Source organism: Ictidomys tridecemlineatus, chromosome 2, assembly GCF_052094955.1.
Source record: "Ictidomys tridecemlineatus isolate mIctTri1 chromosome 2, mIctTri1.hap1, whole genome shotgun sequence".
NCBI classification, from domain to species: domain Eukaryota; kingdom Metazoa; phylum Chordata; class Mammalia; order Rodentia; family Sciuridae; genus Ictidomys; species Ictidomys tridecemlineatus.
This window is the reverse complement of record NC_135478.1, coordinates 1697308-1712198: the sequence shown is the minus strand read 5'-3', so window position 1 is coordinate 1712198 and position 14891 is coordinate 1697308. Positions and strand designations below refer to the sequence as shown.

The window sequence follows — 14891 nt, the reverse complement described above, 5'->3', positions numbered from 1 at the left end:
AGCTCCGCATAAAAATAAAGATACTGTGAAAACCTAAAACTAAACAATAAATATTTTAAAAAAGATAAATAAGTGTTTAATATACTTGATATAATTGTACATCAAATATAAATTTGTTGGTAATATGATTAATGTGCACTAGTGCAACTATTATTATTATTATTACTATAGTAGCAGTAGTAGTAGTAGTATAGGGGATTGAACCCAGGGGCACTTAACCACTGCACCACACCCCCGGCCCATTTTGTATTTTATTTACAGACAGGGTCTCACTGAGTTGCTTAGGGTCTCACTAAGTTGCTGAGGCTGGCTTTGAACTCACAATCCTCCTGCCTCAGCCTCCTAAGCCGCTGCGATTACAGGCATGCACCACGATTCCCAGCACCATCTTTTGACCTTTTAATTTAAGATCAGGTACAAAGAAACCACACAGGAGGATTCTCCTTCCCCTTACTGCGTCCTGCAGCCACAGCACAGTCTCTCTGCCAGGAACCTACAGCGCTCAGACCTGGAGTATACCATTGTGCGTAGCCCTCTGCCCCCTCCTTGCACACACAGCTTCCCGGCGCCGGCGCTGTCAAGACACTCAAGTGTACAGTCCCGCACACTCCTCCCCCTTCTACAGCCATGCCCACGAATTTTATGCAGCATTCTTATTTAAAAATAAAAATTGATCTTTAAAAATTGATATGAATGCAAAAACCTGCATTAAATAAAATATTAACATTTAAAATGAAGACAGGATCCAATATTGCCATGTGAGCCTCAGGCAAGAGAAAAAATTTGTGTGATCTCTATATTTCTTCTCTCTACATTATATATATATAGACAGATAGATAGATCTATATATATCACGCATCTTTACATGTCTTTATGCATTTTTAATAGTTTTTTTTCCAGAAGCAAGTTTTGAAAGTATGACTAATGAATTTGCTTCCATTAAAGCAGGAGAGTATAATTAAAATATATTGGGCAGGGGCTGGGGATGTGGCTCAAGCGGTAGCGCGCTCGCCTGGCATGTGTGCGGCCCGGGTTCGATCCTCAGCACCACATACAAAACGAAGATGTTGTGTCTGCCGAGAACTAAGAAAAAAAATAAATAAATGTTAAAATTCTCTCTCTCTCTGTCCCCCTCTCTCTCTCACTCTCTCAAAAAAAAAAAAATATATTGGGCATAAATAAAATATTTAAACTTAAAGATATTGTGAGTTTTTAACACAATGTCTTTTCAGTTCTTCAGTGTTTTTCAACTACTTAAAAGGCTTGGGGAAAAAAAAATTAACATTCTGGGAGGAAATCTGGAAGCTTCTAAAAAAACTAAACCTGCAACTACCGGATGACCCGCCAGTGGCCCCAGAGAGAGAGGGCGCTGTGGGTTCACACATAAGATACGTATTTTGGGCAGTTCTATTTGGAAAAGCCCAAATCTGGAAGGCCCACCGAAGGTGTTCGGGGATGGGGTTAAACTAACGGGCCCCAGTACCACGCGACACTTGCAAGCCAACGCTGCAAGCAGGCGCCGCAGCTCAGTGGTAGAGCGCATGCGCCAGGCCCTGGGCTCCATCCCCAGCGCCAAAAACAAAGAAGGAAAAGTTAACACACGCCACAGCCTAGAGGAGCCTCCAGACCGTGGAGCCAAGGGAAGAAAGAGCCAGGCCCCAGAGGGCACACTTGTGTAATTCCGTCCACAGAAGGGGGCAGGGGCACAGGAGGGGGCGTGACCAAGGAGGGGCGAGGGGGGCGTGACCTGACATGCGGGAGGGGCGTGTCTGGGGAGGGGCGTGACCTGACATGCGGGAGGGGCGTGTCCGGGGAGGGGCGTGACCTGACAGGTGGGAGGGGCGTGTCCGGGGAGGGGCGTGGCCTGGCAGGTTGGAGGGGCGTGTCTGGGGAGGGGCGAGAGGGGCGTGACCTGACAGGTGGGAGGGGCGTGTCCGGGGAGGGGCGTGACCTAGCAGGTTGGAGGGGCGTGGCCCGGAGGGCCGGCTGCGGGGGGGGGCCCTGGGTGGTGCTGGCCTGCGGCGCGTGTCCTCCGCTGCGGTTGGGCCAGAGCTTTCTCTATTTAGAGTTGCACGTGACTCCTGAAGCTAAAAAATTTCCTGATCTCAAACTAAAAAATTTTTAATTTTTAGAAAAGGGAAGTCGATGGGAAAATTTGCAAGTAGGGATAGGCGCGTCACCCCTCTTGCTTGTGCCCACCGGGCTCTGGCTGGCACTGTGTTAAGGTCGCTCGCTGTCGCAGAGCAGCTGTCATCTAGAGACCCCATCATGGAGAGCCCCTCCGCCGAGGCCGGGCCCACACTCCCGGGAGAGGCGCTGCGGGAGCTCCGGGGGCTTTGTAGGGACGACCGCGGTGCGTGGTCCTCGCGGCCGGGCTGGTGGCCGTTTTGCCCCACGACTTTCCCCTTTCTGGGTCTTACTCCGGTTTCCCTCCTCAGTCCTCCCAGTCACCAAGAATTAATGGAGCTTCTACTGTGTACCAAGTTCCGTGCCAGCCGCGGGGACCAAGGCAAAGCCAAGCCTCTTACGAGGCTGTCACGACGCGCCCAGGTGCCGGCTGCCAGGCGCGCGGCAGGGTCCTCCAGAGGGCTTGCACACTAGAAGGAGGGGCAAGACTCGGGTAGCTGGCGAGGCACGTGCCAGGGACACGAGAGGCAAGGGAAGGAGTCATCAAGAAGGAGCCTTCCTTCGGTGCGACATTGAGCGCAGACAAGGTCAGGACGGCCAAGGATCCATATTTGAAACAAAGACGGTTCGGACAGAGCTGGGTCCCCCAGGCAGCTGAGGAAAACCTGTAGAGGCGGAGAGTCCACCAGAGTTTATCTTGAGCCAGGTGTGGTAGCACACACCTGTAATCCCCAGATACCCGGGAGGCTGAGGTCAGAGGACCTCAAGTCCAAGGCCAGCCTTAGCAACTTAGGCCCTCAGCAACTCTCCAAGACCCTATCGCAAAGTCAAAAATAAAAAGGGCTGGGGATGAGGCTCCGTGGTAGACTCCTGGGTCCAACCCCCAGCCCCCCATAAACTGTGGGTCCTTTGTTATCATGGATTATTTATGCATTCATTTTCAAATTTAAAATGTCATATTAACATAGTGCAGTTGTTTTTCTTCTTTCCTTCCCCCACCCTATTTAAAATTTGGATTTGAGAATAAAAAAAGTACGAAGGAAATAAAATTTTGAATTTGGATCTAAATTTTGAATTTTAATTGTGAATTAAGTTATCTCGGATTGTTTGATCACTTTTCTTTTCTTTAGTACCATGGATTGAATCCGGGTGTACTTAACCACTGAGACCCACCCCCAGCCCTTTTTATTTCTTATTTTGAGACAGGATCTCGCCGAGTTGCTGAGGACCTTGCTAAGTGGCTGAGGCTGGCTTTGAACTTTCAATCCTCCTGCCTCAGCCTCCTGAGCCGTTGGGATTACAGGTGTGCGACGCCCAGCTACATTTATTTCAAAACATCTTGTTGAGCACCACAAATATATACCATTATTGACTGTCAATTTCAAAAATTAAGATTAAAAACACTAAATTTTGGATTTGCAACCAACCTCTGTCCTGTCTCTGTTGTGTCTTGGGGCCTGGTCATGGCCTTGGCAGTGAAGTGCCCTCAGCTGCACACCCACAGCTGCAGAAAACCCTGAGGCCTTCTGATTTATCAAGAGCGCTTGCAAGGTCGGCAGGGGCTGGGGCTGGGGCTGGGCCTGACCCTGGCCTGGCCCTGGCTAGGCTAGGCCAGGCTAGGGAGGCCTAGACTGGACAGACCTCTGGGGCTTGTGTTTTAACCGAGGGATGGTGAATTTGCTGGTGGCCACAAGGGTCCGGCCCGTCAGCAATCGGGAGGCCAGAGAGGGTGGAAGAATTATTGTGGATGTTGATGACTAAGTGGAAAAGATCAGGAATTTAAAGGTGGATGATCCATCGACAAATAGCTTTGGAGACTCCTGGGGGAAGGTTGTGGCATTCAGCTTTGATTATTGCTACTGGTCAGTCAACCCAGAGGACCCTCAGTTTGCATCTCAGGATGTGGTGTTTCCGGGGACAGGAGTACCCTCTGGAGCTGCTAGAGGCTACAACACGGGCCTTTTGGCTTAAGGGCAGACCGGCTCTGGGAAGGCATGCCCCATGCTGGGGACCCCAGCCTCTGTTGGGCTGACACCACGGATGTGTGAGGGTCTCTTCGCCAAGGAAGAAGGCCCTGATCATCGCCTCCCTCCTGTAGGATGAAAGTAAGAGTCACCAGAGGGATGGAGAGAAGCCCCAGAAGACGCAGCTGTGGAAAGGGAGATGAGAAACAGTTAGGTTCTTAGGTCGCAGGACACTCAATTCCCTACCCTTGGACCTAAGGAGCCATGTCCCCTTCTGTGGCCCAGCTGACCCTGGCTAACTCGTCCCCCTTTCCTTCACATCCCAAAGTTTAATACTAGATTTTGAGATTTCTTTTTCCAATCCTTTACTGGGTGATTTTGTAGGGAAATGGTTCTCAAACTCCAGTACCTCTTCCATGTTCAATGTCCTTTCTAAATATATATATATACATTGTAGTTGGGCACAATGTCTTTATTTTATTTTTGTATTTTTATGAGGTGCTGAGGATCAAACCCAGCGCCTCACACGTGCTAGGCGAGCGCTCTAACACTGAACCCCAGCCCCAGCCCCTAAAAAAAAAATCAAGATGTAATTCACCTACCATAAAATGCCAGTACTACAAAATTTTGAAGTATATAGTTTAGTGATTTTTACAATATTTCCAAGATTATACAAGCATGACCACTGATTCTAGAACATTTCCACTAACCCCCAAAGAAAAAATATTTTCTTAAAAATTAAGTGATTATAAAAGATTTTTTTTAAAATTATGAGTGTATGAAATAAAAATATACAAATCTTAAAAAAATAAAAGAAAGCCTGCAAACCTGGATTTATTTCTGTGAAACATCCTGAATTCTCTTTCTTTTGGTGCTGGGGACTGAACCCAGGGCCTTGCACATGCTAAGCACACACTCTGCACTGAGCCTTGAACATCCTGATTTGAAAACGTTGACAATTTAAAAGCTTTGAAGGATTTCCAGGTCACACGTCTCCTGATGGGCCACCAGTGTGACTCCTGTTTAGACAGTCATTCTGCTTGGGGGGTGTGAGCAGGGGACAGCGTGTCCAGGGGGACAGTAGGGAGGAGAGAGGCCCTGCCCGGTGCTGCGTTTCCTCTGGGCATGGCAGGGAGCCCGCCATGAACAGGGGGCTCCTGGGGCGTGACAGGAGTCCTGGGGTTGGCTAGCAGCTGGGGACCACAGCATGTCAGCGCTGGAGGAAGTTCCTGAGGTCACAGACGTGCTGGCCCATGCTCCCCACAAGGGGTTTCCTCCCAGGACCACGCCAGGCCCTCGGAGCCCTTGCTAGCGCCTCCCAGCACCATCAGGGGCTTGTCAAATGTGCATCCTGGGTCCAGCTCCCAGCAGGATTGCGTCCTTTGACTGGGGGGAGCCAGGAGTCAGGAAACAGAACCCCTGGAAGTGGTGACACAGGCTTGGGCGAACGGCTCAGGTTTCGCCTCACCCAAACTCAGTGTCACTTCTATTAAAGGGGGATAATTCAATCTCCAAGCCTTGCGCAGAGGGAGCCTGGACAGTGCTCAAGAAGGCAGTGAGCCTCGGAGTTAGGATTCGGGATGCGAACACTCTGTCCCGATCCAGGATTCGAACTTGCGAAAAGCATCGCGCCTCCCTGATGTCACGCAGTCTCCTCTGAAGAGTGGCCCCTCGCCCGCAGCCCCGTCCACCACAGCGTGCTGATTTGCATATTAGTATAGCCCCGCCCTCCCTCCCTTTTCCGGTTCACTGGTGGCCAGCGGCGGTGCCACTCAGCGTTCGGGGCCCCTCCCCGCTCTCCTGGGCGCAGCCTACCCCGCTGCCGGCCCCAGGCCCCGCCCCCGGCTCCTGCCTCCGCCGCCCCGGTCTGCGATTGGTCGCTCCGGGGCGCCGGCCCCGCCCCCCGCGCTCAGGGCCCGCCCCGTGGAGGGAGCGAGCGCTCCCCGGCCGGCACAGAGGGTTCGGCTGCGCCGCGGGCTGAGGCGGCCGCGGGCCAGATCGCAGGTAAGGGCGTTTGCTCGTCGGCCAGCGGACGGCTCCGGGCTGCTCGCGGGCGGAGCTGGGGGTCGGGTGGGCTGAGGCGGGGCTGGGGCTGGGGCTGGGGATTGGGCCTGCAACTGGGGGCTGGAGCCGAGCGCGGGGTTGGCTGGGGAAAAGGGCTGCATTGAGGGTCGAGCTCATCTGGGGAGGGGGCTGGAATTGGGAGTCGGAACTTTGGGTGGGGGTCGAGGTTAGCTGGAGAGGAGGGTGGAGTTCGGGACTGAGCCTGGAGTTGGGGTGCGTGGTTAGCTGGGGAGGGGGCCAGAGTTGGGGGCTGGGACTGTGGTTGGGGGTCGAGGTTAGCTGGGGGAGGAGGCTGGAGTTGGGGGTCAGGGCTGCCATCGTGGGTGATTTGAGGTGGGGAGGGGCTGGAGTTGGAGGTCAAGGTTAGATGGGGAGGGTGCTGAAAGGTGGCTGGAGTTAGTAGTGGTAAGCTGCGGAGGGCTTGGCTCTGGAATTGGGGTGTAGGGTTAGCTGAGGAGGGGTCAGCCGTGGCTGGGACCGAGACGGGGTAGAGAGACCACTGCAGTTGGAGGTCAGGTTTAGGGGGAGGTGATGGAGTTGGGGTTGAGGTCAGCGGGAAGGGGGCTGGGTGGGAGTGGGTTTAGAGGTCTGGGGTAGCTGGAAGGAGGCTAAGGATGGAGTTGGGGGCCAGGTCAGCTGGGGAGGGCACTGGGATGAAGTTTGAAGGGGGGCTCAGAGGAAGTTGGGTTAGCTGAGGAGGGGGCTGCCGACGGGTTGGGGGAGGTGGGAGGGGAGCAAGTTGGCAGAGAGGGATGATTGAGGATTGTGTTTAGGGCTAACTGAAGGGGACAAGGACAAAGTCAGGACAGGAAGAGGCTGAGGGATGGAAGGGGATCGGCTGTGCCACGGGGGTCCAGGGAACCTCAGGGTGAGTGGAGAGCTTATGTGGGGGTGGGGTCCGGGAGGAGGAGTCAGGGTGGGTGATGAGAAGGGAGGTGGAGGAAGAGGAAGGGCCCTGGGCTGGGAGGCCTGGGGGTGTGTCTGGCCCGAGGTTGGCCAGTTAGCAGGAGCTGGGATGGTCTCCGTTTGAATCCACTGCAAGGATTTGGAGAGGAATTGCCTTCTGTTGGGTCAGAGGAGCTGATTATTGGGTGAAGCCCCTTGGGAACAGTGTGCTGGTCCACTGCTCCGTCTGTTTCTAGGGTGGAGGGTGCCAAGGGACAAGTCTTAGGGTGCATGAAGCTCGTGCGGGTGATTGAATTTTTCAGGAACTGCAGTGGGAGTTTTGGGGACGATGACATTGAGGGACGTGGGTGGCACTTTGTTTTTCCCGGGTAGCGGGGGTTGCTCGGGGCTGAGGTGGGCGGCTGAAGACAGGTGCGATGAACTGTAGCAGCAGGTCCCCAGCTCAGTCTGTAGACTGTTGCTAGGTGTCCTCGAGGCAAATGGCAAGTTCACTAACTTGTGTGTGTGTGCGCGTGTGCTGCTGTGGTCCTGCGGTGACGGCGTCAGGGGCTCTGGGAAAGGGCCTGTGTTTCCTCGTGGCGCCACCTCACCTAGGGGGCTTGATGAAGGCGGCAGCAGGTAAGGTGCAGGGTTGCTGCAGGGACCTGGCGAGGGAATGCAGGAGGGAATCCCTGCTGGTGGCACAGCGAGGGTGTGCGGAGCCGGCGCAGAGCAGAGTGTTCTAAATTGAGTTTCCCCTGGAGGGGGAGGTGGGTGGGAGAATGATGGGGTTGTCACAGAGGAGGGAAAAGAAAGAATGGCAGTTTGACTCCGTCACCCTCATGGGGGTGCACGTGAGAGCCACCCCAGGACCTCAGAAAGCGCCCAGAGGAGCAAGACAGACAGCCAGTTATCAAAAGGAGGAAAGAGCCAGGTGGGAGGTCAGCTGTCCAGTGCCGCCCAGGGCACGCGTGGCCAGGAGCAAGCGTCGGCCGCAGAAGGCCTGGGTCGTCCCGATGGAGGCTCCCCAAGGCCACCGAGCCCCTGAAACTCGCCTGGACTCGCGCTCGCATGACACCTGCGGGCTTCGCAGCCTCAGCGTCCTGGACACGGGGGTCTTCCCTTCTGGGGAGTGGGTGGGCCTGGGCCCTGCAGGGGGCAGAGCAGCTGTCCTGCCTCCTCCCACTCCAGGGCAGGACTCTCAGTGTGTCACCACACTGTCCCCAGACATGGCCTCCCGGCCCTTGGGCAGAGTCACCGCGGCTGAGAGCCGTTCTCAGGACAGAGCTAGCTTTACTCCCACGTGGAGACCCCTGGCTCCCTCCGTGCCGGGGACCGTCCCCTGGTTCTGGGTGCTGTCACTTCAGAGGAGGAGACACCAGAGTGCTTGGAGGAGCTTGGACCTCCTCCTAGGTGGCTCTGAGTGGCCTTTGGACCCTTACTGATGGACTAACTGACCAGCCGCGAGCGCTGAAGGACGTCCACATTTACAGTTGGTCCCCTTGGCCTCCCCTTGGCCTCCTCTTGGTCTCCCCTTGGCCTCCACTTGGTCTCTCCTTGGCCTTCCCTTGGCCTCCCCTTGGCCTCCCCTTGGCCCCGCCTTGGTTCCCCCTTGGCCCTCCCCTTGGTCTCCCCTTGGCCTCCCCTTGGTCTCCCCTTGGCCTCCCCTTGGTCATCCCTTGGCCTCCCCTTGGTCTCCCCTTGGCCTCTTCTTGGTCCCCCCTTGGCCTCCCCTTGGCCTCCCCTTGGCCCCGCCTTGGTTCCCCCTTGGCCCTCCCCTTGGTCTCCCCTTGGCCTCCCCTTGGTCTCCCCTTGGCCTCCCCTTGGTCCTCCCTTGGCCTCCCCTTGGTCTCCCCTTGGCCTCTTCTTGGTCCCCCCTTGGCCTCCCCTTGGCCTCCCCTTGGCCCCGCCTTGGTTCCCCCTTGGCCTCCCCTTGGTCTCCCCTTGGCCTCCCCTTGGTCCCCCCTTGGCCTCCACTTGGCCTCCCCTTGGTCTCCCCTTGGCCTCTTCTTGGTCCTCCCCTTGGCCTCCCCTTGGCCTCTTCTTGGTCTCCCCTTGGCCTCCCCTTGGCCTCCCCGTGGTCTCCCCTTGGCCTCCCCTTGGTCTCCCCTTGGCATCCCCTTGGCCCCCCTTGGCCTCCCCTTGGCCTCCCCTTGGTCTCCCCTTGGTCTCCCCTTGGCTTCCCCTTGATCTCCCCTTGGTCTCCCCTTGATCTCCCCTTGGTCTCCCCTTGGCCTCCCCTTGGTCTCTTCTTGGCCTCCCCTTGGCCTCCCCTTGGCCTCCCCTTGGTCTCCCCTTGGCTTCCCCTTGGTCTCCTCTTGGCCCCCCTTGGCCTCCCCTTGGCCTCCCCTTGGCCTCCCCTTGGCCTCCCCTTGGCTGGAGGCTCATTCTACGGAGGCCCCACACTCCAGGTGGTTCTGGTCTGTGGAGGAGCTTTATTTAGAAACCTATCGGTTGAGTGATGCCATTATTTTCTGTCCTTGTTTCGTTCTCGATCAAGCAGGTCGTCCCAAGGGAAAGTCAGCTAAACGCCAATAGCCCCCATGATGATGGGTAGTCACAGCGGAGGGACAGCTGCACACGGGGACAGCCGGGCACGGACACAGCCGGGCACGGGGACAGCCCCGCTTGGCGGTTGCTGGAGGGGGAGCCTCTGGCGCACTGTGTGGCAGCAGGAAGCTCTCTGCAGCCCAAGGTGTTCGCACAGATTTCCTCATGTGCAGGTGGCTTTTACTAGCAGGGGACGTGGCGTAGTGTTTGTGGTTTGAGGGGCCTTTGTGGCTTTCTTTTTTGGGGTGCTGGGCTGCCCCACGGGGCTGCGCCCACCCTGAGTCTCTGACTTCTAAAGGTCAGCTGTCCCGGCCTCTGTGGCTCTGGGGCCTTCTGGGAGGACCACCGTGCCGCTGAGTGGGGCTGGGCAGGGAGGTCGCTGGAGCAGCCTGGGCAGCGCGGCTGGGCTCTTGTTCTGGGGAAGTCTTTTCCTGGGCTGCTGTCCCCGAGCGGCCACTTCTGCAGTCCGCCTTCTGGGGGCATTTCATGACACTGCCGCTGGCTCGGCCACCCTGGGGCTTGGCCTTGTCCCTCAAGGGCTGGAGAGGAGTCACGTCTGTGGCTGGAGGGGGAGCTGGCTGCTGGCCCTGCCCTCGGGGGGACCAGCCGCATTCTCCCTGGGCTCCTGGGGAGGCCCCGTGCTCCGGTCCTGCCGCTGCGGGGAGCTCTGCTGGACGGTGGCCCATCTTCTTGAGAGGCCACAGAGGGTGGCCCTGGCTTTGGTGCTGTCCAGGGAGGTGCGACTTCCGTATCCTAAAACCCTGCCGTTGGGAGCAGAGACCCAGATGCGGCAGGTGACTGAGGTGGCAGCTGTTCCTGGAACCACCCCAATGAGAAGCCCTGTCCCCACGAGCAGCCCCCGTCCCTCCGCCCTGCTCCGTCTCTGGACTCTCTGTCCTGGACGTCCCCTGTGTGGCCTGTGTGTCTGGCTGTCACGGAGCATGAGGTCCTCAGGTCCACGCCGCAGTGTCACCTTGCTCCTGCCGCAGCCGAGGGCGCTCCAGGTGTGAGTGGCCATGCTGTGTCCCTTTGTCCCCCGAGGGCCTTCTTCTCCCCCTTCTGGCAGTGGGGAGTCCTGCTGCCCTTTATGTGGCTCTGGCTCAGCACAGGGGCCTCTGAGTGCACGAGGGTCGTCCACTTCAGGGTCCTTCCTGCTCTCTGTCTGCTGTTCTTTCCTGCCCACGAGCTCACACCGTCCCCCGCAGGCCCCAGGCCCTTTGGCTTCGCAGCGGCCCCTTCTGGCCAGAATCAGCCGGCCCACAGCCCTCCCCGGCTTGTCACCTGTGCCCAGCATCAAGGCCTCGCATGGCCTTCGAGGCACAGCCTGAGCTGGCCCCACCTGGCCTTGGCTGGGAGCCTCTGTCCGCCCAGCCTAGCACATGCCCGGCTGCCCGGCTGCCCGCGGCCTGTCCTTTGTCGGCAGCGGCCTGCCTCCCTTCCTCCCACCCACAGAGGCGCTCTGGGCCTGTTTTAAGCCTCAGAACTTGTTCCAGGTCCTGGCACCGCGTGGATGGACGCTGTGAGTGGGCCTGGGAGTGTGGACATGGAGCTGGGGCGTGGCCACCTGCGCTCTTGGGTCAGGGTGTCAGGCCTGCGTGTCACAGGAGGTGACAGCCGACGCAGGACGGCTCTCGGGGCAGAGGGGTGGGGGTAAGAACCAGCCAAGGACGGTCCAGAGAAGAGGCTGAGGGAGGTCTGGAGAGGAGGACGGGAGGAGCTTGGAACAGAACTCAGCCTGCCAGGGACCCGTGGGGACAGTGACCCGTGGGGACAGTTCCTGTCTTCACGTGTGCCCTGCAGGTTCTCTCGTCCTACGGGGCCCTGACACCCAGAGAGGGGCTTTCCTTTGAGGGTGTCCTGGGCTGCGGGTGCTGCGTGTCCCTGGCCTCCACCACTCCAGTCGAGGGACAGATGTCCCCACCGTGATTGTCCCCAGCTGAGACCACTGCACCAGATCAGGCTGTGACCGAACAGGTGATTCTAAACTAAAAGTCACTTATTTTTCTTTTCAAAGAGGAGTCTCGGGGTGTGCCCCTGGAGCGCTCCCCCAGGTTGGCACTTGGGCCCGCCCAGGCAGGTCCTGCAGACCTGGTGTCGGCCACTCCAGCAGCCACTTCCACCGCGTGGCTACACGGATGGTGTGGGCCCGGTGGTACCCGACCGCGGAGAGGCGGAGGGGATTCCTCCCCCGGGCACGGAGACACTGGTCCCCGAGCAGACGCAGCCAGGTGACAGACGTGGCCCGACCTTGGCCGCAGAGTGAAGTGTCTGGTGGCGGGGTGACGGGTTAGAGTGAGGGCAGGGACTCCACGGCTGAGGAGAGGTGGCCGCTGCTCAGTGTCTTGGGAATGGGTCGCACCCGGGCTTCATGGTGGCCGTGCCCGTCATCCCAGCTGCCCCAGAGGCTGAGGCAGGAGGACGGCAAGTCCAAGGCCAGCCTGGGCAATCAGCAAGACCCCGGGTCAATAAAACAAAGAGGGCTGGGGGTCAGCTCGGTGGCAGAGCACCTGGTTCAACCCCAGTGCCACCAAAAATCAATCAACAGAACAGGAGGGAAGGACACAGCCGTTCATTCTTAAGCCTGGTGACACCTGTGTCCAGGCTGAACCAAACCGGGGCCCTGATTCTGGGGGCTCTGCCCAGGGACCCTTAGCCGGGTCCAGGGACGTGCATGGCTGTTTGACTGGGGCTCCAGGCCGGGACGGGGTGGGGACACGGCTCCGCACGGCCGCAGGGACCTGGGTGGGTGCCGTTGGAGGAGCCCAGGAGCTGTTGCTTCTCTGGAGCCAGGTGACGCCGGGCGGTGACCTCTGGGGTAGTCGTGGGCGAGCGCGGACCTTGAGAATCACGTGTGTGTGCCAGGGTGCCGTGTCCTCGTGCTGCTGGGAGGGGCCCGGGAGGCAGGGAATGGACCGCCCAGCTCTGCTCCCCAACACTGGGCACCCTCGTCCAGGGCTGCCCCAGGCCTGGCCTGGTGAAGGCCCCTGGTTTGAGGAGGGAAGAGCAGAGGAGCCGCCTGCAGCCATGACGCAGGTCCCTGCAGCTCTCGGGACAAGGGGCTCGGATGGAGACGGCTGGGAGCCGCCACGAGGAACCGCGTGCCCTTGGCTCCGAACCCCTGTGAGAGGGTGGGGAGGGGCGAGCCAGCCTGGGCCCAGGGGCTGTGGGCACTGAGCGCCCAGTGGGCTGGACCCACGCTGCCCGTTGGCCGGGCCACCCGTGCGCCTTCCCGCTCGCTCTGCGATCCCCACACAGCCCTGAGATGGCGTGGCCTTCCAGAGGTCAGGGCCGCTGACAGCTAGACCCCACCCCAGCCCCCTGCAGCCCGACCCCTGGCTCACCGAGGGGCTTCTCCCCGTAAAGGCTTCGGCGCGGCTCTGGCTCCCGCCTGCCCCCCCCCCCCCCCCCGTGGGAGCTGCCGCTGAGGGACGGTCGCTGAACCCAGAGGAAAGGGACTGTCCGTGTCTGGGTCTTTATTTAGTCCCCAATTGGAGTGACCCTGACCAGTTTAGTCGTGGGTGGTGACGATAGGCCCACTGTCACCCGCCTGGTCTCACCTAGGGTGTCCTGGGCTGTCTACCCAGGGGAGGATTCTCCCTGGTCCTGGGGGCCCGAAGCCAGAGGTCCAGGTGTGCGGCCCTGCCCTCAGAGGCTCAGGCGGGCCTCCTGCCTCTCCCCGTCCGGGGCTCCAGGCATCTGGCCTCCGCCATCACGCTGCCTCCTGCGAGGGCCTTCAGGGAGGACACGGTCACTGGACTGGGGCTGCCCCGTCCTCCACTCCTGCAGAGACCCTTTCTAAATGGGGTGGTGGCAGCAGGTGCCCGGAAAGTGGCCCCTGTGCGTAGGGAGGTCTGGCTGGACGGGGCTCCCGCAGCTGGCCACCCGCCTGCCCTCACCACAGGAAGATCACAGGGGCACCCTCGCACCAGGACGGGGGCCCTGCCTGGCGGCTCCTGGCTGCGGCTGCAGGGGGCGCGGGGTGTGCAAGTTCACGGGCCCCCAGGAGACCCCCATGTGGCCCCAGACGCCCTGACCTGGCGCAGACCCCGCGAGGAAGGAAGGACACGAGGGATCAAAGTGCTGTGAACGCGGCGGCTGTTACCACGGCGACAGGGTTTGAGTCGCGGCCTCCTGAGCTCAGCTCTGTGACCGGCCGTTCTCCAGTGGCATCCTGGGCACTCGGGGTGCCCCACAGTGTCCCTGCCTCTCCCTGCTCCAGGCCGGGCCTCCCTAGGTGGCACCACACCTGTCCCCAACATGGCCCAGTGTCCCCTGGGGAGAGCATCACCTGGCACACCCCACAGACCCGTGAGCTCGTGGTCCTGCTGCGTGAGGTGCCCGACGAGGCTGAAGAGCACAGGCTGCCCCAGGCCCAGGGCCGTCGGGGTCCCCGGGGATGTGCGTCCCTCCGCTGGGCCCCTGATGAGGCTCAGGGTGGCCACACGTCGGGGAGTGGACAGTCACTTCTTGGTCTGGAGCAGAGAGAGAGAGAGCGCGCCCAGGTCCCACCGTCCCCTTTAAGGGCACCGCCCCGTGGCCTGCGACTTCCGAGAGTCCCTGCTCCCGTGGCCAGCCTGGGACCAGGTCTACAGGCCCACCGCAGCCTGCCCTGGGCGCGGGGCCCACCCTTCCGGAGAAGGGCCCCATGGCTGGGACTCTGCCCTTGTGACCCGCGGTGGGGTGCCAGGGGGGCCTCCCCTGCCCTAGGACACTGTCGGGGAAACCAGCCCTTTGCGGTGGGGGACGCTGCGCCCCTCGTGGTGGTGGGCGTGGGCTGTGGGAGGCCGGCTGGCCCAGGCCTGCTGCTGGGCACAGAGAGGCACGTTGCCAGGCCCCGGGGTCCGCACAGCTCTGTGTCAGGGGCTTAGGTCTCTGGGCGAGTTGCGTCACAGACCAGCCAGGCAGGGAGCCGCCACGGCCGCCTGGTCACCTCACGGGGACAAACTGCTGCCCAGGTGGGGTGTTTCGGGGGCAGCACTGGGGGTGACCTCCAGGCGCAGCAGCCAGGACCCAAGGCCTCGGGAGAGGTGGGCCACGGGCACCGAATGGGCTTTGGCCAAGGCCCTGAGACGGTGCCACCCTGCGGCTGTGGACGACCCCAGGACGGGGTCTGGCAGGCCACCAGGGACCAGCGTGACGCAGGCCGCTGTGAGCCGAGTGTGTCCGCCACCTCCCCCGCTCGCAGTGCCGCAGCTTGGCCTGGCGGGTGGTGAGTCACCCTGGCACGTGCCCTGTCACCGTCTCCGAGGGGGAAACCCAAGGCCTGCAGCACGAGCAGGGCTGGGCAGCGTCCCCTGAGCT

At 59.8% G+C, this 14891-nt stretch overlaps 1 protein-coding gene and 1 long non-coding RNA gene across 3 annotated transcripts in view; one reads left to right on the top strand and one right to left on the bottom strand.

The window, feature by feature from the left end:
• Window positions 1-2105: 2105 nt before the first annotated feature.
• LOC144369417 (uncharacterized) lies at window positions 2106-3674 on the bottom strand. Its single transcript, XR_013429152.1, has 2 exons — window positions 3555-3674; window positions 2106-2792 (listed from the first exon to the last, which is right to left on the bottom strand). It is a non-coding gene; the product is annotated as an uncharacterized LOC144369417 (long non-coding RNA).
• A 2285-nt stretch (window positions 3675-5959) lies between these two features.
• The window catches only part of Gng7 (G protein subunit gamma 7), a 66866-nt gene continuing 57934 nt past the window's right edge, over window positions 5960-14891 (top strand). The window contains exon 1 of one of the 2 annotated variants that reach the window (XM_021730859.3): window positions 5960-6095. The gene's annotated coding sequence lies outside the window, so the exon portion shown is untranslated. The remainder of the gene's footprint in view (window positions 6096-14891) is intronic. The other variant, XM_078033348.1, reaches the window with a different exon arrangement.